Source organism: Gorilla gorilla, chromosome 13, assembly GCF_029281585.2.
Source record: "Gorilla gorilla gorilla isolate KB3781 chromosome 13, NHGRI_mGorGor1-v2.1_pri, whole genome shotgun sequence".
NCBI lineage: Eukaryota > Metazoa > Chordata > Mammalia > Primates > Hominidae > Gorilla > Gorilla gorilla.
Genome location: NC_073237.2, coordinates 22,449,028 through 22,473,406, shown reverse-complemented (window position 1 = coordinate 22,473,406; position 24,379 = coordinate 22,449,028).

Sequence of the window (24,379 nt, the reverse complement as noted above, 5' to 3'; positions counted from 1 at the left end):
ATCGTTAGATCTATCTAGATATGGGCTTACAGATTGTACAAAAAGAGTGTTTCCAAAGTGCTCAGTCAAAAGAAAGGTTCAACTCTGTTAGTTGAGGGCAGTCATCACAAAGAAGTTTCTGAGAATGCTTCTGTCTATATTTTATATAAAGATATTCCCGTTTCCACCGAAATCTTCACTGTTATCGAAATATCCACTTGAAGATTCTACAAAAAGTGTGTTTCCAAACTGCTGTAGTGAAAGAAATGTTTAACTCTGTTAGTTGAGGACACACATCACAAAGAAGTTGCTGAGAATGCTTCTGTCTAGATTTTATATGAAGATATTACCTTTTCCAAAGACATCTTCACAGTTATCCAAATATCCACTTGAAGATTCTACAAAAGAGTGTTTCCAAACCGCTATATCAAAAGAAAGCATCAACTCTGTTAGCTGAGGAAACACATCCCAAATAAGTTTCTGAGAATGCTTCTGTCTAGATTTTATGGGATGATATTTCCTTTTTCACCATAGGCCGGAAACCGCTCGAAATGTCCACTTCTGGATACTACAGAAAGACTGTTTGAAACCTACTCTATGAATGGGAATGTTCAACTCTGTGACTTGAATGCAGATATCACAAAGTGGTTTCTGACAGCTCTTCTGTCTAGATTTTAGATGAATATATTCCCGTTTACAACGAAATCCTCAGAGCTATCCCAATATCCACTTACAGATTCTACAAAAAGAGTGTTTCCAAATAGCTGTATCAGAAGAAAGGTTGAATTCTGTAAGTTGAGGACACACATCACAAAGAAGTTTCTGAGAATGTTTCTGTCTAGATTTTACTTGAAGATATTCCCGTTTCCTACGAAATCTTCACAGCTTTCCAAATATCCACTTGCAGATTCTACAAAAAGATTGTTTCCAAACTGCTGTATCAAAAGAAAGGTTCAGCTCTCTTAGTTGAGAACACACATCCCAAATAAGTTTCTGAGAAAGCCTCTGTTTCGTTTTTACGGGAAGACACTACCTTTTTCACAGTAGGCCTGAGAGCGCTCGAAATGTCCACTATCAGATACAGCAGAAAGAGTGTTTCAAACCTGCTCTATGAAACGGAATGTTCAGCTCTGAGACTTGAATGCAGATATCGCAAAGTAGTTTCTGACAGTGCTTCCGTCTAGATTTTAGATGAAGATATTCCCGTTTCCAACAAAATCATTAGGACTATCTAGATATCCACTTACAGATTCCACAAAAAGAGTGTTTTCAAACTGCTCTATCAGAAGAAAGTTTCAACTGTGTTAGTTGAGGACACTCATCACAAAGATGTTTCTGCGAATGCTTGTGCCTAGATTTTATATGAAGATATTCCCATTTCCAACGAAATCTTCACAGTTATCGAAATATCCACTTGATGATTCTACAAAAAGAGTGTTTCCAAACTGCTGTAGCAAACGAAATGTTGAACTCTGTTAGTTGAGGACACACATCACAAAGAAGTTTCTGAGAATGCTTCTGTCCAGATTTTATATGAAGATATTACCGTTTCCAATGAAATCTTCACAGTCATCCAAATATCCACTTGAAGATTCTACAAAAAAAGTGTTTCCAAAGTGCTCTACTAATAGAATGGTTCAACTCTGTTAATTGAGGACACTCATCACAAAGAAGTTTCTGAGAATGCTCCTGTCGACATTTTATATGAAGATATTCCGTTTCCAACGAAATCTTCACTGTTATCCAAACATCGACTTGCAGATTCTACAAAAGGAGTGTTTCCAAACTGCTCTATCAAAAGAAGGGTTCAACACTGTTACTTGAGGACACTCATCACAAAGAAGTTTCTGAGAATGCTTGTGTCTAGATTTTATATGAAGATATTCCCGTTTCCAACGAAATCTTAAGAGTTATCCAAATATCCACCTGAGGATTCTACAAAAAGAGTTTTTCCAAGCTGCTGTATCAAAAGAAAGGATTAACTCTGTTAGTTGAGGAAACACATCCCAAAGAAGTTTCTGAGAATGCTTGTGTCTAGATTTTACATGAAGATATTCCCGTTTCCTACGAAATCTTCACAGCTTTCCATATATCCACTTGCAGATTCTACAAAAAGTGTGTTTCCAAACTGCTGTATCAAAAGAAAGGTTCAACTGTCTTAGTTGAGGACACACATCCCAAAGAAGTTTCTGAGAAAGCCTCTCTCTCGTTTTTATGGGAAGATACTTCCTTTTTCCCCGTAGGCCTGAAAGAGCTCGAAATGTCCACTTCCACATACTGCAGAAAGAGTGTTTCAAACCTGGTCTACGAAAGGGAATGTTCAGCTCTGAGACTTGAATGCAGATATCACAAAGTAGTTTCTGACAGTGCTTCTGTCTAGATTTTAGATGAAGATATTCCCTTTTCCAACGAAATCATTAGAACTATCTTGTTATCCACCTACAGATTCTACAAAAAGAGTGTTTCCAAACTGCTCTATCAAAAGAAATGTTCAACTCTGTGAGTTGAGGACACACATCCCAAATAAGTTTCTGAGAATGCTTCTGTCTAGATTTTATGGGAAGATATTTCGTTTTTCACCATTGGCCCGAAAGCGCTCGAAATGTCCACTTCCAGATACTACAGAAAGAGTTTTCAAACCTGCTGTATCAAAGGGAATGTTCACCTCTGTGACTTGAATGCAGATATCACAAAGTAGGTTCTGAGAGTGCTTCTGTCTAGATTTCAGATGAAGATATTCCCGTTTCCAACGATCTCGTTAGAACTATCTAGATATCGCTTTACAGATTCTACAAAAAGAGTGTTTCCAAAGTGCTCTGTCAAAAGAAAGGTTCAACTCTGTTAGTTGAGGACACTCATCACAAAGAAGTTTCTGAGAATGCTTCTGTCTAGATTTTATATGAAGATATTCCCGTTTCCAACGAAATCTTCACAGTTATCCAAATATCCACTTGCATATTCTACAAAAAGAGTGTTTGCAAACTGCTCTATCAAAAGAAAGGTGCAACTCTGTTAGTTGAGGACACACATCACAAATAAGTTTCTGAGATTGCTTCTGTCTAGATTTTATGGGAAGATATTTCATTTTTCACCATAGGCCCGAAAGCGCTCCAAATGTCCACTTCCAGATACTACAGAAAGAGTGTTTCAATCCTGCTCTATGATAGGGAATGTTCAGCTCTGTGACTTGAATGCAGATTTCACAAAGAAGTTTCTGAGAGTGCTTCTGTCTAGATTTTATATGAAGATATTCCCGTTTCCAATGAAATCTTCACAGTTATCCAATTATCCACTTGCAGATTCTACAAAAAGAATGTTTCCAAGTTCTCTATTAATAGAATGGTTCAACTCTGTTAGTTGAGGACTCTCATCACAAAGAAGTTTCTGAGAATGCTTCTGTCGAGATTTTATATGAAGACATTCCGTATCCAACGAAATCTTCACAGTTATCCAAATATCCACTTGCTGTTTCTACAAAAAGAGTGTTTCCAAACTGCTATATCAAAAGAAAGGATCAACTCTGTTAGTTGAGGAAACACATCCCAAATAAGCTTCTGAGAATGCTTCTGTCTAGATTTTATGGGTGATATTTCCTTTTTCTCCATCGGCCTGAAATCGCTCGAAATGTCCACTTCCAGATACTACAGAAAGACTGTTTCAAACCTACTCTATGAAAGGAAATGTTCAGCTCTGTGACTTGAATGCAGATATCGCAAAGTAGATTCTGACAGTGATTCTGTCTAGATTTTAGATGAAGATATTCCCTTTTCCAACGAAATTGTTAGGGCTATCTAGATATACACTTACAGATTCCACAAAAAGAGTGTTTCCAAACTGCTCTATCAGAAGAATGGTTCAACTGTGTTGGTTGAGGACACTCATCACAAAGAAGTTTCTGAGAATGTTTCTGTCAAGATTTTATATGAAGATCTTCCCGTTTCCAACGAAATCTTCACAGTTATCCAAATATCCACTTGCAGATTCTACAAAAAGAGTGTTTCCAAAGTGCTCTATTAATAGAATATTTCAACTCTGTTAGTTGAGGACACTCATCACAAAGACGTTTCTGAGAATGCTTCTGTCGAGATTTTATATGAAGATATTCCCATTTCCAACGAAATCTTCACAGTTATCCAAACATCGATTTGCAGATTCTACAAAAAGAGTGTTTCCAAATTGCTCTATCAAAAAAAGGTTCAACTCTGTTAGTTGAGGACGCACATCCCAAACAAGTTTCTGAGAATGCTTCTGTCTAGATTTTATCGGAAGATATTCCGTTTTTCGCCACAGGCCCGAAAGCGCTCCAAATGTCCACTTCCAGATACTACAGAAAGAGTGTTTCAAACCTGCTCTATGAAAGGGAATGTTCAGCTCTGTGACTTGAATGCAGATATCACAAAGTAGGTTCTGGGAGTTCTTCTGTCTAGATTTCAGATGAAGTTATATTCCCGTTTCCAACGATATCGTTAGAACTATCAAGATGTCGGCTTACGATTCTACAAAAAGAGTGTTTCCAAAGTCCTCTGTGAATAGAAAGTTCAACTCTGTTAGTTGAGGGCACTCATCACAAAGAAGTTTCTGACAATGCCTCTGTCTAGATTTTATATGAAGATATTACCGTTTCCAACGAAATCTTCACAGTTATCCAAATATCCACTTGCAGATTCTACAAAAAGAGTGTTTCCAAACTGCTGTATCAAAAGAAAGGATCATCTCTGTTAGTTGAGGAAACACATCCCAAATAAGTTTCTGAGAATGCTTCAGTCTAGGTTTTAAGGTATGATATTTCCTTTTTCACCGTAGGGCTGAAATAGCTCGAAATGTCCAATTCCAGATACTACAGAAAGACTGTTTCAAACCTACTCTATGAATGGTAATATTCAGCTCTGACATGAATGCAGATATCGCAACGTAGTTTCTGACAGCGCTTCAGTCTAGATTTTAGATGAAGATATTCCCGTTTCCAATGAAATCATCACAGTTATCCAAATATTCACTTACAGATTATACAAAAAGAGAGTTTCCAAACTGCTCTATCCAAAGAAAGGTTCAAATCTGTCAGTTGAGGACACACATCACAAAGACGTTTCTGAGAATGCTTCTGTCTAGATTTTAAATGAAGATATTCCCGTTTCCAACGAAATCCTCAGAGCTATCACAATATCCACTTACAGATTCTACAAAAAGAGTGTTTCCAAATGGCTGTATCCAAAGAAAGGTTGAACTCTGTTAGTTGAGGAGACACATCACTAAGAAGTTTCTGAGAATGCTTCTGTCTAGATTTTTCATGAAGATATTCCCATTTCCTACGAAATCTTCACAGCTTTCCATATATCCACTTGCAGATTCTACAAAAAGTGTGTTTCCAAACTGCTGTATCAAAAGAAAGGTTCAACTGTCTTAGTTGAGGACACACATCCCAAAGAAGTTTCTGAGAAAGCCTCTGTCTCGTTTTTATGGGAAGATGCTTTCTTTTTCCCCATAGGCCTGAAATCGCTCGAAATGTCCCCTTCCAGATACTGCAGAAAGAGTGTTTCAACCTGCTCTATGAAACGGAATGTTCAGCTCTGAGACTTCAATGCAGATATCACAAAGTAGTTTCTGACAGTGCTTCTGTCTAGATTTTAGATGAAGATATTCCCGTTTCCAACGAAATCATTAGAACTATCTTGTTATCCACCTACAGATTCTACAAAAAGAGAGTTTACAAACTGCTCTATCAAAAGAAATGTTCAACTCTGTGAGTTGAGGACACACATCCCAAATAAGTTTCTGAGAATGCTTCTGTCTAGATTTTATGGGAAGATATTTCGTTTTTCACTATAGGCCCGAAAGCGCTCGAAATGTCGACTTCCAGATACTACATAAAGAGTGTTTCAAACCTGCTGTATCAAAGGGAATGTTCAGCTCTGTGACTTCAATGCAGATATCACAAAGTAGGTTCTGAGAGTGCTTCTGTCTAGATTTCAGATGAAGATATTCCCGTTTCCAACGATATCGTTAGAACAATCTAGATATCCTCTTACAGATTCTACAAGAAGAGTGTTTCCAAACTGCTCTATAAAAACAAAGGTTCAACTCTGTTAGTTGAGGACACTCATCACAAAGAAGTTTCTGAGAATGCTTCTGTCTAGATTTTATATGAAGATATTCCCGTTTCCAACGAAATCTTCACAGTTATCCAAATATCCACTTGCAGATTCTACAAAAAGAGTGTTTCCAAACTGCTATATCAAAAGAAAGGATCAACTCTGTTAGTTGAGGAAACACATCCCAAATAAGTTTCTGAGAATGCTTCTGCCTAGATTTTATGGGATGATATTTCCTTTTTCACCATAAGCCTGAAAGCGCTCGAAATGTCCACTTCCAGATACTACAGAAAGAGTGTTTCAAACCTGCCCTATGAAAGGGAATGTTCAGCTCTGTGACTTGAATGCATATATCAAAAAGTAGTTTCTGAGAGTGCTTTTGTCTAGATTTTAGACGAAGATATTCCCGTTTCCAACGAAATCATTAGAGCTATTCATATATCCACTTACAGATTCCACAAAAAGTGTGTTTCCACACTGCTCTATCAAAAGAATGGTTGTACTCTGTTAGTTGAGGACACACATCACAAAGACGTTTCTCAGAATGCTTCTATCTAGATTTTACATGAAGATATTCCCGTTTGCAAGAAATCGTTAGAGCTATCCAAATGTCTTCTTACAGATTCTACGAAAAGAGTGTTTCCAAATTGCTCCTTCAAAATAACAGTTGAACTCTGTCAGATGAGGACACACATGAGAAAGAGGTTTCTGAGAATGCCTCTGTCCAGAGTTTATATGGAGATATTCCCGTTTCCAATGAAATCTTCACAGTTATCCAAATATCCCCTTGCAGATTCCACAAAAAGAGTGTTTCCAAACTGCTGTATCAAAAGAATGGTTGAACTCTGTTAGTTGAGGACACACTTCACAAAGAAGTTTCTGAGAAAGCTTCTGTCTAGATTTTAAACGAAGATATTCCCGTTTCCAAGGAAATCATTAGAGCTAACCAAATATCCACTTACAGATTCTACAAAAAGAGTGTTTTCAAATTCCTGTATCAAAAGAAAGGTTGAACTCTGTTACTTGAGGACACACATCACAAAGAAGTTTCTGACAGTGATTCTGTCTAGATTTTATATGAAGATATTCCCTTTTCCAATGAAATCTTCACAGCATTCCAAATATCCACATGCAGATTCTACAAAAAAGAGTGTTTAAAAACTGCTGTATCAAAAGAAATTTCCACTCTCATAGTTGAGGACACACATCACAAAGAAGTTTCCGAGAATGCTTCTGTCTAGATTTTATATGAAGATATTACCGTTTCCTACGAATTCTTCACAGTTATCCAAATATCCACTTGCAGATTCTACAAAAAGAGTGTTTCCAAACTGCTATATCAAAAGAAAAGATCAACTCTGTTAGTTGAGGAAACGAATCCCAAATAAGTTTCTGAGTATGCTTCTGTCTAGATTTTAAGGGATGATATTTCCCTCTTCACCGTAGGTCTCAGAGCACACGAAGTGTCCACTTCCAGATACTACAGAAAAAGTGTTTCAAACCTGCCCTATGGAAGGGAAGGTTCACCTCTGTGACTTGAATGCAGATATCGCAAGGTAGTCTCTGACAGTGCTTCTGTCTAGATTTTAGATGAAGATATTCCCGTTTCCAAAGAAATCATCACAGTTATCCAAATATCCACTTACAGATTCTACAAAAAGAGTGTTTCCAAACTGCTCTATCAAAAGAAAGGGTCAACTCTGTTAGTTGAGGACACACATCACAAAGAAGTTTCTGAGAATGCTTCTGACTAGATTCTATATGAGGATATTCCCGTTTCCAACGAAATCTTCAGTTATTCAAATATCCACTTGCAGATTCTAAAAACCAGTGTTTCCAAACTGCTGTATCAAAGGAAAACTTCAACTCTCTTAGTTGAGGACACACATCCCAAATAAGTTTCTGAGAATACTTCTCTTTCTTTGTTTTGGGAAGATACTCCCTTTTTCACCATAGGCCTGAAAGCGCTCGAAATGTCCACTTCCAGATACTACAGAAAGAGTGTTTCAAACCTGCCCTATGAAAGGGAAGGTTCACCTCTGTGACTTGAATGCAGATATTGCAAAGTAGTTTCTGACAGAGCTTCTGTCTAGATTTTAGATGCAGACATTCCCGTTTCCAACGAAATCTTCACAGCATTCCAAATATCCACTTGCAGATTCCACAAAAAGAGTGTTTCCAAACTGCCGTATCAAAAGAAATGTTGAACTCTCTTAGTTGAGGACACACATCACAAAGAAGTTTCCGAGAATGCTTCTGTCTAGATTTTATATGAAGATATTACCGTTTCCAACGGATTCTTCACAGTTATCCAAATATTCACTTGCAGATTCTCCAAAAAGAGTGTTTCCAAACTGCTATATCAAAAGAAATGATCAACTCTGTTAGTTGAGGAAACGAATCCCCAATAAGTTTCTGAGTATGCTTCTGTGTAGATTTTAATGGATGATATTTCCCTCTTCACAGTAGGCCTGAGAGCGCACGAAATGTCCACTTCCAGATACTACAGTAAAAGTGTTTCAAACCTGCCTTATGGAAGGAAAGGTTCACCTCAGTGACTTGAATACAGATATTGCAAAGTAATTTCTGACAGAGATTCTGTCTAGATTTTAGGTGAAGTTATTCCCGTTTCCAACGAAATCTTCACAACATTCCAAATATCCACTTGCAGATTCTACAAAAAGAGTGTTTCCAAACTGCCGTATCAAAAGAAATGTTGAACTCTCTTAGTTGAGGACACACATCACAAAGAAGTTTCCGAGAATGCTTCAGTCTAGATTTTATATGAAGATATTACCGTTTCCAACGAATTCTTCACAGTTATCCGAATATCCACTTGCAGATTCTACAAAAAGAGTGTTTCCAAACTGCTATGTCAAAAGAAAGGCTCAACTCTGTTAGTTGAGGAAACGAATCCCAAATAAGTTTCTGAGTATGCTTCTGTCCAGATTTTAAGTGATGATATTTCCCTCTTCACCTTAGGCCTAAGAGCGCACGAAATGCCCACTTCCAGATACTACAGAAAAAGTGTTTCAAACCTGCTCTATGAAAGGGAAGGTTCACCTCTGTGGCTTGAATGCAGATATCGCAAAGTGGTTTCTGACAGTGCTTCTGTCTAGATTTTATATGAAGATATTTCCGTTTCCAACAAAATCTTCACAGTTATTCAAATATCCACTTACAGATTCTCCAAATAGAGTGTTTCCAAACTGCTCTATTAATAGAAATATTCAACTCCGTTAGTTGAGAACACTCATCACAAAGAAGTTTCTGAGAATGTTTCTGTGTAGATTTTTTATGAAGATATTCCCCTTTCCTACGAAATCTTCACAGTTATCCAAATATCGACTTGCAGATTCTACAAAAAGTGTGTTTCCAAACTGCTGCATCAAAAGAAAGTCTCAACTCCGTTAATTGAGGACACACATCCCAAATAAATTTCTGAGAATGCTTCTGTCTAGATTTTATGGGAAGATATTTCGTTTTCACCACAGGCCCGAAAGCCCTCGAAATGTCCACTTCCAGATACTACAGAAAGAGTGTTTCAAACCTGCTCCATGAAAGGGAATGTTCAGCTCTGTGACTTGAATGAAGATATCGCAAAGTGGTTTCTGACAGTGCTTCTGTCTAGATTTTAGATGAAGATATTCCCGTTTCCCACGAAATCATCCCAGTTATCCAAATATCCACGTACAGATTCTACAAAAAGGGTGTTTCCAGACTGCTCTATCAAAAGAAAGGCTGAACTCTGTTAGTTGAGGACACACATCACAAAGAAGTTTCTGAGAATGCTTCTGTCTAGATTTTATATGAGGATATTCCCGTTTCCAATGAAATCTTCACAGTTATTCTAATATCCACTTGCAGATTCTAAAAAAGAGTGTTTCCAAACTGCTCTATCAAAAGAGAAGTTCAACTCTCTTAGTTGAGGACCCACATTCCAAATAAGCTTCTGAGAATACTTCTGTCTCGTTTTTCTGGGAAGATACTTCCTTTTTCACCATAGGCCTGAAAACGCTCGAAATGTCCACTTCCAGATACTACAGAAAGAGTGTTTCAAACCTGCCCTATGAAAGGGAAGGTTCACCTCTGTGACATGAATGCAGATATCACAAAGTAGTTTCTGACAGAGTTTCTCTCTAGATTTTAGATGAAGATATTCCCGTATCCAACGAAATCATTAGAGCTATCCAAATATCCACTTACAGATTCTACAAAAAGAGTGTTTCCAAACTGCTCTCTCAAAAGAAAGGTTCAACTCTGTTAGTTGAGGACACCCATCACAAAAGAGTTTCTGAGAATGTTTCTTTCTAGATTTTATATGAAGATATTCCCGTTTCCAATGAAATCTTCACAGTTATCCAAGTATCCACTTCCAGATTCTACAAAAAGAGTGTTTCCAAACTGGTGTATCAAAAGAAAGGTGCAACTCTGTTAGCTCAGGGCACACATCACAAAGAAGTTTCTGAGAATGCTTCTGTCTAGATTTTATGTGAAGTTATTCCCGTTTGCAATGAAATCATTAGAGCTATCCAAATATCCTCTTACAGATTCTACAAAAAGAGTGTTTCCAAACTGCTCTATCAAAAGAAAGGTTGAACTCCGTTAGTTGATTACACACATCACAAAGGAGTTTCTGAGAATGCTTCTGTCTAGATTTTATATGAAGATACTCCCGTTTCCAATGAAATCTTCACAGTTATCCAAATATCCACTTGCAGATTCTACAAGAAGAGTGTTTCCAACCTGCTGTATCAAAAGAAAAGTTGAACTCTGTTAGTTGACGACACACATCACAAAGAAGTTTCTGAGAATGCCTCTGTCTAGATTTTACATGAAGATATTCCCATTTCCAACGAAATCTTCGCAGATTTCCAAATATCCACTTGCAGATTCTACAGAAAGAGTGTTTCCAAACTGCTTTATGAAAAGAAATATTGAACTCTGTCAGTTGAGTAAACACATCCCAAATAAGTTTGAGTATGCTTCTCTCTAGATTTTATGGGATGATATTTCTTTTTTCACCAAAGGCCTGAAAGCGCTCGAAATGCCCACTTCCAGATACTACAGAAAGAGTGTTTCAAACCTGCCCTATGCAAGGGAAGTTTCACCTCTGTGGCTTGAATGCAGATATCACATAGTAGTTTCTGAGAGTGCTTCTGTCTAGATGTTAGATGAATATATTCCCGTTTGCAACGAAATCTTTAGAGCTGTCCAAATGTCCTCTTACAGATTCTACAAAAAGAGTGTTTCCAAACTGCTCTATCAAAAGAATGGTTGAACTCTGTCAGTTGAGGACACACATGAGAAAGAAGTTTCTGAGAATGCTTCTGTCCAGAGTTTGTATGAAGATATTCCCGTTTCCAATGAAATCTTCACAGTTATCCAAATATCCACTTGCAGATTCTACAAAAAGTGTGTTTCCAGACTGCTGTATCATAAGAAAGGTTGAACTCTGTTAGTTTACGGCACACTTCACAAAGAAGTTTCTGAGAATGCTTCTGTATAGATTTTAAATGAAGATATTCCCGTTTCCAAGGAAATCGTAAGAGCTACCCCAATATCCACTTACAGATTCTACAAAAAGAGTGTTTCCAAATTGCTGTATCAAAAGAAGGCATTCAACTCTGTTAGTTGAGGACACACATCCTAAATAAGCTTCTGAGAAAGCCTCTGACTCGGTTTTATGGGAAGATATTTCCTTTTTCACTATAGGCCTGAAAGCGCTCAAAATGTCCACTTCCAGATACTGCAGAAAGAGTGTTTCAAGCCTGCTCTATGGAAGGGAATGTTCAGCTCTGTGACTTGAATGCAGATATCACAAAGTAGTTTCTGACAGTGCTTCTGTCTAGATTTTATATGAAGATATTCCTGTTTCCAACGAAATCTTCACAGTTATTCAAATATCCATTTGCAGATTCTACCAAAAGAGTGTTTCCAATCTGCACTAGCAAAAGAAATGTTGAACTCTGTTAGTTGAGGAAACACATCACAAAGAAGTTTATGAGAATGCTTCTGTCTAGATTTTATATGAAGATATTCCCGTTTCCAATGAAATCTTCACAGTTATCCAAATATCCACTTGCAGACTCCACAAAAAGAGTGTTTACAAACTGCTTTATCAAAAAAAGGATCAACTCTGTTAGTTGACTAAACTCATCCTAAATAAGTTTGAGTATGCTTCTGTCTAAATTTTATGGGAATATATATCCTTTTTCACCTTAGGCCTGAAAGCGCTCGAAATGTCCACTTCCAGATACTACAGAAAGGGTGTTTCGAACCTACCCTATGAAAGGGAAGGTTCACCTTTGTGACTTGAATGCAGATATCGCCAAGTAGTTTCTCACAGTGTTCTGTCTAGATTTTAGATGAAGATATTTCCGTTTCCAACGAAATCATAACAGTTATCCAAATATCCACTTACAGATTCTACAAAAAGTGTGTTTCCAAACTGCTCTATCAAAAGAAAAGTTCAACTCTGTTAGTTGAGGACACACATCACAAAGAAGTTTCTGAGAATGCTTCTGACTATATTTTATATGAAGATATTCCTGTTTCCAACGAAATCTTCACAGTTATTCAACTATCCACTTGCAGATTCTACAAAAAGAGTGTTTCCAAACTGCTCTATCAAAAGAAAGGTTCAACCCTGTTAATTGAGGACACTCATCACAAAGGAGTTTCTGAGAATGCTTCTGTCTAGATTTAATATGAAGATATGCCAGTTTCCAATGAAATCTTCACAGTTATCCAAATATCCACTTCCAGATTCTGCAAAAAGAGTGTTTCCAAACTGGTGTATCAAAAGAAAAGTTCAACTCTGTTAGTTGAGGGCACACATCACAAAGAAGTTTCTGAGAAATCTTCTGTCTAGATTTTATGTGAAGTTATTCCCGTTTGCAACGAAATCATTAGACCTATCCAAATATCCTCTTACAGATTCTATAAAAAGGGTGTTTCCAAACTGCTCTATCAAAAGAAAGGTTCAACTCTGTTAGTTGAGGACACTCATCACAAAGGAGTTTCTGAGAATGCTTCCGTCTAGATTTTACATGAAGATATTACCGTTTCCAACGAAATCTTCACAGTTATCCAAATATCCACTTGCAGGTTCTACAAAAAGAGTGTTTCCAAACTTCTATATCAAAAGAAAGGATCAACTCTGTTAGTTGAGGAAACGCATCCCAAATAAGTTTCTAAGTATGCTTCTGTCTAGATTTTATGGGATGATATTTCCTTCTTCACCATAGGCCTGAGAGCACTCGAAATGTCCACTTCCAGACACTACAGAAAGAGTGTTTCCAACCTGCCCAATGAAAGGGAAGGTTCACCTCTGTGACTTGAATGCAGATATCGCAAGGTAGTTTCTGACAGTGCTTCTCTCTATATTTTAGATGAAGATATTCCCGTTTCCCACGAAATCATCCCAGTTATCCAAATATCCACGTACAGATTCTACAAAAAGGGTGGTTCCAGACTGCTCTATCAAAAGAAAGGCTGAACTCTGTTAGTTGAGGACACACATCACAAAGAAGTTTCTGAGAATGCTTCTGTCTAGATTTTATATGAGGATATTCCCGTTTCCAATGAAATCTTCACAGTTATCCAAATATCCCCTTGCAGATTCCACAAAAAGAGTGTTTCCAAACTGCTGTATCAAAAGAATGGTTGAACTCTGTTAGTTGAGGACACACTTCACAAAGAAGTTTCTGAGAAAGCTTCTGTCTAGATTTTAAACGAAGATATTCCCGTTTCCAAGGAAATCATTAGAGCTAACCAAATATCCACTTACAGATTCTACAAAAAGAGTGTTTTCAAATTCCTGTATTGAAAGAAAGGTTGAACTCTGTTACTTGAGGACACACATCACAAAGAAGTTTCTGACAGTGATTCTGTCTAGATTTTATATGAAGATATTCCCTTTTCCAATGAAATCTTCACAGCATTCCAAATATCCACATGCAGATTCTACAAAAAAGAGTGTTTAAAAACTGCTGTATCAAAAGAAATTTCCACTCTCATAGTTGAGGACACACATCACAAAGAAGTTTCCGAGAATGCTTCTGTCTAGATTTTATATGAAGATATTACCGTTTCCTACGAATTCTTCACAGTTATCCAAATATCCACTTGCAGATTCTACAAAAAGAGTGTTTCCAAACTGCTATATCAAAAGAAAAGATCAACTCTGTTAGTTGAGGAAACGAATCCCAAATAAGTTTCTGAGTATGCTTCTGTCTAGATTTTAAGGGATGATATTTCCCTCTTCACCGTAGGTCTCAGAGCGCACGAAGTGTCCACTTCCAGATACTACAGAAAAAGTGTTTCAAACCTGCCCTATGGAAGGGAAGGTTCACCTCTGTGACTTGAATGCAGATATCGCAAGGTAGTCTCTGACAGTGCTTCTGTCTAGATTTTAGATGAAGATATTCCCGTTTCCAAAGAAATCATCACAGTTATCCAAATATCCACTTACAGATTCTACAAAAAGAGTGTTTCCAAACTGCTCTATCAAAAGAAAGGGTCAACTCTGTTAGTTGAGGACACACATCACAAAGAAGTTTCTGAGAATGCTTCTGACTAGATTCCATATGAGGATATTCCAGTTTCCAACGAAATCTTCAGTTATTCAAATATCCACTTGCAGATTCTAAAAACCAGTGTTTCCAAACTGCTGTATCAAAGGAAAACTTCAACTCTCTTAGTTGAGGACACACATCCCAAATAAGTTTCTGAGAATACTTCTCTTTCTTTGTTTTGGGAAGATACTCCCTTTTTCACCATAGGCCTGAAAGCGCTCGAAATGTCCACTTCCAGATACTACAGAAAGAGTGTTTCAAACCTGCCCTATGAAAGGGAAGGTTCACTTCTGTGACTTGAATGCAGATATTGCAAAGTAGTTTCTGACAGAGCTTCTGTCTAGATTTTAGATGCAGACATTCCCGTTTCCAACGAAATCTTCACAGCATTCCAAATATCCACTTGCAGATTCCACAAAAAGAGTGTTTCCAAACTGCCGTATCAAAAGAAATGTTGAACTCTCTTAGTTGAGGACACACATCACAAAGAAGTTTCTGAGAATGCTTCTGTCTAGATTTTATATGAAGATATTACCGTTTCCAACGGATTCTTCACAGTTATCCAAATATTCACTTGCAGATTCTCCAAAAAGAGTGTTTCCAAACTGCTATATCAAAAGAAATGATCAACTCTGTTAGTTGAGGAAACGAATCCCCAATAACTTTCTGAGTATGCTTCTGTGTAGATTTTAATGGATGATATTTCCCTCTTCACAGTAGGCCTGAGAGCGCACGAAATGTCCACTTCCAGATACTACAGTAAAAGTGTTTCAAACCTGCCCTATGGAAGGAAAGGTTCACCTCAGTGACTTGAATACAGATATTGCAAAGTAATTTCTGACAGAGATTCTGTCTAGATTTTAGGTGAAGTTATTCCCGTTTCCAACGAAATCTTCACAACATTCCAAATATCCACTTGCAGATTCTACAAAAAGAGTGTTTCCAAACTGCCGTATCAAAAGAAATGTTGAACTCTCTTAGTTGAGGACACACATCACAAAGAAGTTTCCGAGAATGCTTCAGTCTAGATTTTATATGAAGATATTACGGTTTCCAACGAATTCTTCACAGTTATCCAAATATCCACTTGCAGATTCTACAAAAAGAGTGTTTCCAAACTGCTATGTCAAAAGAAAGGCTCAACTCTGTTAGTTGAGGAAACGAATCCCAAATAAGTTTCTGAGTATGCTTCTGTCCAGATTTTAAGTGATGATATTTCCCTCTTCACCTTAGGCCTAAGAGCGCACGAAATGCCCACTTCCAGATACTACAGAAAAAGTGTTTCAAACCTGCTCTATGAAAGGGAAGGTTCACCTCTGTGGCTTGAATGCAGATATCGCAAAGTGGTTTCTGACAGTGCTTCTGTCTAGATTTTATATGAAGATATTTCCGTTTCCAACAAAATCTTCACAGTTATTCAAATATCCACTTACAGATTCTACAAATAGAGTGTTTCCAAACTGCTCTATTAATAGAAATATTAAACTCCGTTAGTTGAGAACACTCATCACAAAGAAGTTTCTGAGAATGTTTCTGTGTAGATTTTTTATGAAGATATTCCCCTTTCCTACGAAATCTTCACAGTTATCCAAATATCGACTTGCAGATTCTACAAAAAGTGTGTTTCCAAACTGCTGCATCAAAAGAAAGTTTCAACTCTGTTAATTGAGGACACACATCCCAAATAAGTTTCTGAGAATGCTTCTGTCTAGATTTTATGGGAAGATATTTCGTTTTCACCACAGGCCCGAAAGCCCTCGAAATGTCCACTTCCAGATACTACAGAAAGAGTGTTTCAAACCTGCTCCATGAAAGGGAAGGTTCAGCTCTGTGACTTGAATGAACATATCGCAAAGTGGTTTCTGACAGTGCTTCTGTCTAGATTTTAGATGAAGATATTCCCGTTTCCCACGAAATCATCCCAGTTATCCAAATATCCACGTACAGATTCTACAAAAAGGGTGTTTCCAGACTGCTCTATCAAAAGAAAGGCTGAACTCTGTTAGTTGAGGACACACATCACAAAGAAGTTTCTGAGAATGCTTCTGTCTAGATTTTATATGAGGATATTCCCGTTTCCAATGAAATCTTCACAGTTATTCTAATATCCACTTGCAGATTCTAAAAAAGAGTGTTTCCAAACTGCTCTATCAAAAGAGAAGTTCAACTCTCTTAGTTGAGGACCCACATTCCAAATAAGCTTCTGAGAATACTTCTGTCTCGTTTTTCTGGGAAGATACTTCCTTTTTCAACATAGGCCTGAAAACGCTCGAAATGTCCACTTCCAGATACTACAGAAAGAGTGTTTCAAACCTGCCCTATGAAAGGGAAGGTTCACCTCTGTGACATGAATGCAGATATCACAAAGTAGTTTCTGACAGAGTTTCTGTCTAGATTTTAGATGAAGATATTCCCGTATCCAACGAAATCATTAGAGCTATCCAAATATCCACTTACAGATTCTACAAAAAGAGTGTTTCCAAACTGCTCTCTCAAAAGAAAGGTTCAACTCTGTTAGTTGAGGACACCCATCACAAAAGAGTTTCTGAGAATGTTTCTTTCTAGATTTTATATGAAGATATTCCCGTTTCCAATGAAATCTTCACAGTTATCCAAGTATCCACTTCCAGATTCTACAAAAAGAGTGTTTCCAAACTGGTGTATCAAAAGAAAGGTGCAACTCTGTTAGCTCAGGGCACACATCACAAAGAAGTTTCTGAGAATGCTTCTGTCTAGATTTTATGTGAAGTTATTCCCGTTTGCAATGAAATCATTAGAGCTATCCAAATATCCTCTTACAGATTCTACAAAAAGAGTGTTTCCAAACTGCTCTATCAAAAGAAAGGTTGAACTCCGTTAGTTGATTACACACATCACAAAGGAGTTTCTGAGAATGCTTCTGTCTAGATTTTATATGAAGATACTCCCGTTTCCAACGAAATCTTCACAGTTATCCAAATATCCACTTGCAGATTCTACAAAAAGAGTGTTTCCAACCTGCTGTATCAAAAGAAAAGTTGAACTCTGTTAGTTGACGACACACATCACAAAGAAGTTTCTGAGAATGCCTCTGTCTAGATTTTACATGAAGATATTCCCATTTCCAACGAAATCTTCGCAGATTTCCAAATATCCACTTGCAGATTCTACAGAAAGAGTGTTTCCAAACTGCTTTATGAAAAGAAATATTGAACTCTGTCAGTTGAGTAAACACATCCCAAATAAGTTTGAGTATGCTTCTCTCTAGATTTTATGGGATGATATTTCTTTTTTCACCAAAGGCCTGAAAGCGCTCGAAATGCCCACTTCCAGATACTACAGAAAGAGTGTTTCAAACCTGCTCTATGCAAGGGAAGTTTCACCTCTGTGGCTTGAATGCAGATATCACATAGTAGTTTCTGAGAGTGCTTCTGTCTAGATGTTAGATGAATATATTCCCGTTTGCAACGAAATCTTTAGAGCTGTCCAAATGTCCTCTTACAGATTCTACAAAAAGAGTGTTTCCAAACTGCTCTATCAAAAGAATGGTTGAACTCTGTCAGTTGAGGACACACATGAGAAAGAAGTTTCTGAGAATGCTTCTGTCCAGAGTTTGTATGAAGATATTCCCGTTTCCAATGAAATCTTCACAGTTATCCAAATATCCACTTGCAGATTCTACAAAAAGTGTGTTTCCAGACTGCTGTATCATAAGAAAGGTTGAACTCTGTTAGTTTACAGCACACTTCACAAAGAAGTTTCTGAGAATGCTTCTGTCTAGATTTTAAATGAAGATATTCCCGTTTCCAATGAAATCGTAAGAGCTACCCCAATATCCACTTACAGATTCTACAAAAAGAGTGTTTCCAAATTGCTGTATCAAAAGAAGGCATTCAACTCTGTTAGTTGAGGACACACATCCTAAATAAGCTTCTGAGAAAGCCTCTGACTCGGTTTTATGGGAAGATATTTCCTTTTTCACCATAGGCCTGAAAGCGCTCAAAATGTCCACTTCCAGATACTGCAGAAAGAGTGTTTCAAGCATGCTCTATGGAAGGGAATGTTCAGCTCTGTGACTTGAATGCAGATATCACAAAGTAGTTTCTGACAGTGCTTCTGTCTAGATTTTATATGAAGATATTCCTGTTTCCAACGAAATCTTCACAGTTATTCAAATATCCATTTGCGGATTCTACCAAAAGAGTGTTTCCAATCTGCACTAGCAAAAGAAATGTTGAACTCTGTTAGTTGAGGAAACACATCACAAAGAAGTTTCTGAGAATGCTTCTGTCTAGATTTTATATGAAGATATTCCCGTTTCCAATGAAATCTTCACAGTTATCCAAATATCCACTTGCAGACTCCACAAAAAGAGTGTTTACAAACTGCTTTATCAAAAAAAGGATCAACTCTGTTAGTTGACTAAACTCATCCTAAATAAGTTTGAGTATGCTTCTGTCTAAATTTTATGGGAATATATATCCTTTTTCACCTTAGGCCTGAAAGCGCTCGAAATGTCCACTTCCAGATACTACAGAAAGGGTGTTTCGAACCTACCCTATGAAAGGGAAGGTTCACCTTTGTGACTTGAATGCAGATATCGCCAAGTAGTTTCTCACAGTGTTCTGTCTAGATTTTAGATGAAGATATTTCCGTTTCCAACGAAACCATAACAGTTATCCAAATATCCACTTACAGATTCTACAAAAAGTGTGTTTCCAAACTGCTCTATCAAAAGAAAAGTTCAACTCTGTTAGTTGAGGACACACATCACAAAGAAGTTTCTGAGAATGCTTCTGACTATATTTTATATGAAGATATTCCTGTTTCCAACGAAATCTTCACAGTTATTCAACTATCCACTTGCAGATTGTACAAAAAGAGTGTTTCCAAACTGCTCTATCAAAAGAAAGGTTCAACTCTGTTAATTGAGGACACTCATCACAAAGGAGTTTCTGAGAATGCTTCTGTCTAGATTTTATATGAAGATATGCCCGTTTCCAATGAAATCTTCACAGTTATCCAAATATCCACTTCCAGATTCTGCAAAAAGAGTGTTTCCAAACTGGTGTATCAAAAGAAAGTTTCAACTCTGTTAGTTGAGGGCACACATCACAAACAAGTTTCTGAGAAATCTTCTGTCTAGATTTTATGTGAAGTTATTCCCGTTTGCAACGAAATCATTAGACCTATCCAAATATCCTCTTACAGATTCTATAAAAAGAGTGTTTCCAAACTGCTCTATCAAAAGAAAGGTTCAACTCTGTTAGTTGAGGACACTCATCACAAAGGAGTTTCTGAGAATGCTTCCGTCTAGATTTTACATGAAGATATTACCGTTTCCAACGAAATCTTCACAGTTATCCAAATATCCACTTGCAGGTTCTACAAAAAGAGTGTTTCCAAACTGCTATATCAAAAGAAAGGATCAACTCTGTTAGTTGAGGAAACGCATCCCAAATAAGTTTCTAAGTATGCTTCTGTCTAGATTTTATGGGATGATATTTCCTTCTTCACCATAGGCCTGAGAGCACTCGAAATGTCCACTTCCAGACACTACAGAAAGAGTGTTTCAAACCTGCCCAATGAAAGGGAAGGTTCACCTCTGTGACTTGAATGCAGATATCGCAAGGTAGTTTCTGACAGTGCTTCTCTCTATATTTTAGATGAAGATATTCCCGTTTCCCACGAAATCATCCCAGTTATCCAAATATCCACGTACAGATTCTACAAAAAGGGTGGTTCCAGACTGCTCTATCAAAAGAAAGGCTGAACTCTGTTAGTTGAGGACACACATCACAAAGAAGTTTCTGAGAATGCTTCTGTCTAGATTTTATATGAGGATATTCCCGTTTCCAATGAAATCTTCACAATTGTTCTAATATCCACTTGCAGATTCTAAAAAAGAGTGTTTCCAAACTGTTCTATCAAAAGAGAAGTTCAACTCTCTTAGTTGAGGACCCACATTCCAAATAAGATTCTGAGAATACTTCTGTCTCGTTTTTCTGGGAAGATACTTCCTTTTTCACCATAGGCCTGAAAACGCTCGAAATGTCCACTTCCAGATACTACAGAAAGAGTGTTTCATACCTGCCCTATGAAAGGGAAGGTTCACCTCTGTGACATGAATGCAGATATCGCAAAGTAGTTTCTGACAGAGTTTCTGTCTAGATTTTAGATGAAGATATTCCCGTTTCCAACGAAATCGTTAGAGCTATCCAAATATCCACTTACAGATTCTACAAAAAGAGTGTTTCCAAACTGCTCTCTCAAAAGAAAGGTTCAACTCTGTTAGTTGAGGACACCCATCACAAAAGTGTTTCTGAGAATGTTTCTTTCTAGATTTTATATGAAGATATTCCCGTTTCCAATGAAATCTTCACAGTTATCCAAGTATCCACTTCCAGATTCTACAAAAAGAATGTTTCCAAACTGGTGTATCAAAAGAAAGGTGCAACTCTGTTAGCTCAGGGCACACATCACAAAGAAGTTTCTGAGAATGCTTCTGTCTAGATTTTATGTGAAGTTATTCCCGTTTGCAATGAAATCATTAGAGCTATCCAAATATCCTCTTACAGATTCTACAAAAAGAGTGTTTCCAAACTGCTCTATCAAAAGAAAGGTTGAACTCCGTTAGTTGATTACACACATCACAAAGGAGTTTCTGAGAATGCTTCTGTCTAGATTTTATATGAAGATACTCCCGTTTCCAACGAAATCTTCACAGTTATCCAAATATCCACTTGCAGATTCTACAAGAAGAGTGTTTCCAACCTGCTGTATCAAAAGAAAAGTTGAACTCTGTTAGTTGACGACACACATCACAAAGAAGTTTCTGAGAATGCCTCTGTCTAGATTTTACATGAAGATATTCCCATTTCCAACGAAATCTTCGCAGATTTCCAAATATCCACTTGCAGATTCTACAGAAAGAGTGTTTCCAAACTGCTTTATGAAAAGAAATATTGAACTCTGTCAGTTGAGTAAACACATCCCAAATAAGTTTGAGTATGCTTCTCTCTAGATTTTATGGGATGATATTTCTTTTTTCACCAAAGGCCTGAAAGCGCTCGAAATGCCCACTTCCAGATACTACAGAAAGAGTGTTTCAAACCTGCCCTATGCAAGGGAAGTTTCACCTCTGTGGCTTGAATGCAGATATCACATAGTAGTTTCTGAGAGTGCTTCTGTCTAGATGTTAGATGAATATATTCCCGTTTGCAACGAAATCTTTAGAGCTGTCCAAATGTCCTCTTACAGATTCTACAAAAAGAGTGTTTCCAAACTGCTCTATCAAAAGAATGGTTGAACTCTGTCAGTTGAGGACACACATGAGAAAGAAGTTTCTGAGAATGCTTCTGTCCAGAGTTTGTATGAAGATATTCCCGTTTCCAATGAAATCTTCACAGTTATCCAAATATCCACTTGCAGATTCTACAAAAAGTGTGTTTCCAGACTGCTGTATCATAAGAAAGGTTGAACTCTGTTAGTTTACGGCACACTTCACAAAGAAGTTTCTGAGAATGCTTCTGTCTAGATTTTAAATGAAGATATTCCCGTTTCCAACGAAATCGTAAGAGCTACCCCAATATCCACTTACAGATTCTACAAAAAGAGTGTTTCCAAATTGCTGTATCAAAAGAAGGCATTCAACTCTGTTAGTTGAGGACACACATCCTAAATAAGCTTCTGAGAAAGCCTCTGACTCGGTTTTATGGGAAGATATTTCCTTTTTCACCATAGGCCTGAAAGCGCTCAAAATGTCCACTTCCAGATACTGCAGAAAGAGTGTTTCAAGCCTGCTCTATGGAAGGGAATGTTCAGCTCTGTGACTTGAATGCAGATATCACAAAGTAGTTTCTGACAGTGCTTCTGTCTAGATTTTATATGAAGATATTCCTGTTTCCAACGAAATCTTCACAGTTATTCAAATATCCATTTGCGGTTTCTACCAAAAGAGTGTTTCCAATCTGCACTAGCAAAAGAAATGTTGAACTCTGTTAGTTGAGGAAACACATCACAAAGAAGTTTCTGAGAATGCTTCTGTCTAGATTTTATATGAAGATATTCCCGTTTCCAATGAAATCTTCACAGTTATCCAAATATCCACTTGCAGACTCCACAAAAAGAGTGTTTACAAACTGCTTTATCAAAAGAAAGGATCAACTCTGTTAGTTGACTAAACTCATCCTAAATAAGTTTGAGTATGCTTCTGTCTAAATTTTATGGGAATATATATCCTTTTTCACCTTAGGCCTGAAAGCGCTCGAAATGTCCACTTCCAGATACTACAGAAAGGGTGTTTCGAACCTACCCTATGAAAGGGAAGGTTCACCATTGTGACTTGAATGCAGATATCGCCAAGTAGTTTCTCACAGTGTTCTGTCTAGATTTTAGATGAAGATATTTCCGTTTCCAACGAAATCATAACAGTTATCCAAATATCCACTTACAGATTCTACAAAAAGTGTGTTTCCAAACTGCTCTATCAAAAGAAAAGTTCAACTCTGTTAGTTGAGGACACACATCACAAAGAAGTTTCTGAGAATGCTTCTGACTATATTTTATATGAAGATATTCCTGTTTCCAATGAAATCTTCACAGTTATTCAACTATCCACTTGCAGATTCTACAAAAAGAGTGTTTCCAAACTGCTCTATCAAAAGAAAGGTTCAACTCTGTTAATTGAGGACACTCATCACAAAGGAGTTTCTGAGAATGCTTCTGTCTAGATTTTATATGAAGATATGCCCGTTTCCAATGAAATCTTCACAGTTATCCAAATATCCACTTCCAGATTCTGCAAAAAGAGTGTTTCCAAACTGGTGTATCAAAAGAAAGTTTCAACTCTGTTAGTTGAGGGCACACATCACAAAGAAGTTTCTGAGAAATCTTCTGTCTAGATTTTATGTGAAGTTATTCCCGTTTGCAACGAAATCATTAGACCTATCCAAATATCCTCTTACAGATTCTATAAAAAGAGTGTTTCCAAACTGCTCTATCAAAAGAAAGGTTCAACTCTGTTAGTTGAGGACACTCATCACAAAGGAGTTTCTGAGAATGCTTCCGTCTAGATTTTACATGAAGATATTACCGTTTCCAACGAAATCTTCACAGTTATCCAAATATCCACTTGCAGGTTCTACAAAAAGAGTGTTTCCAAACTGCTATATCAAAAGAAAGGATCAACTCTGTTAGTTGAGGAAACGCATCCCAAATAAGTTTCTAAGTATGCTTCTGTCTAGATTTTATGGGATGATATTTCCTTCTTCACCATAGGCCTGAGAGCACTCGAAATGTCCACTTCCAGACACTACAGAAAGAGTGTTTCAAACCTGCCCAATGAAAGGGAAGGTTCACCTCTGTGACTTGAATGCAGATATCGCAAGGTAGTTTCTGACAGTGCTTCTCTCTATATTTTAGATGAAGATATTCCCGTTTCCCACGAAATCATCCCAGTTATCCAAATATCCACGTACAGATTCTACAAAAAGGGTGGTTCCAGACTGCTCTATCAAAAGAAAGGCTGAACTCTGTTAGTTGAGGACACACATCACAAAGAAGTTTCTGAGAATGCTTCTGTCTAGATTTTATATGAGGATATTCCCGTTTCCAATGAAATCTTCACAGTTGTTCTAATATCCACTTGCAGATTCTAAAAAAGAGTGTTTCCAAACTGTTCTATCAAAAGAGAAGTTCAACTCTCTTAGTTGAGGACCCACATTCCAAATAAGCTTCTGAGAATACTTCTGT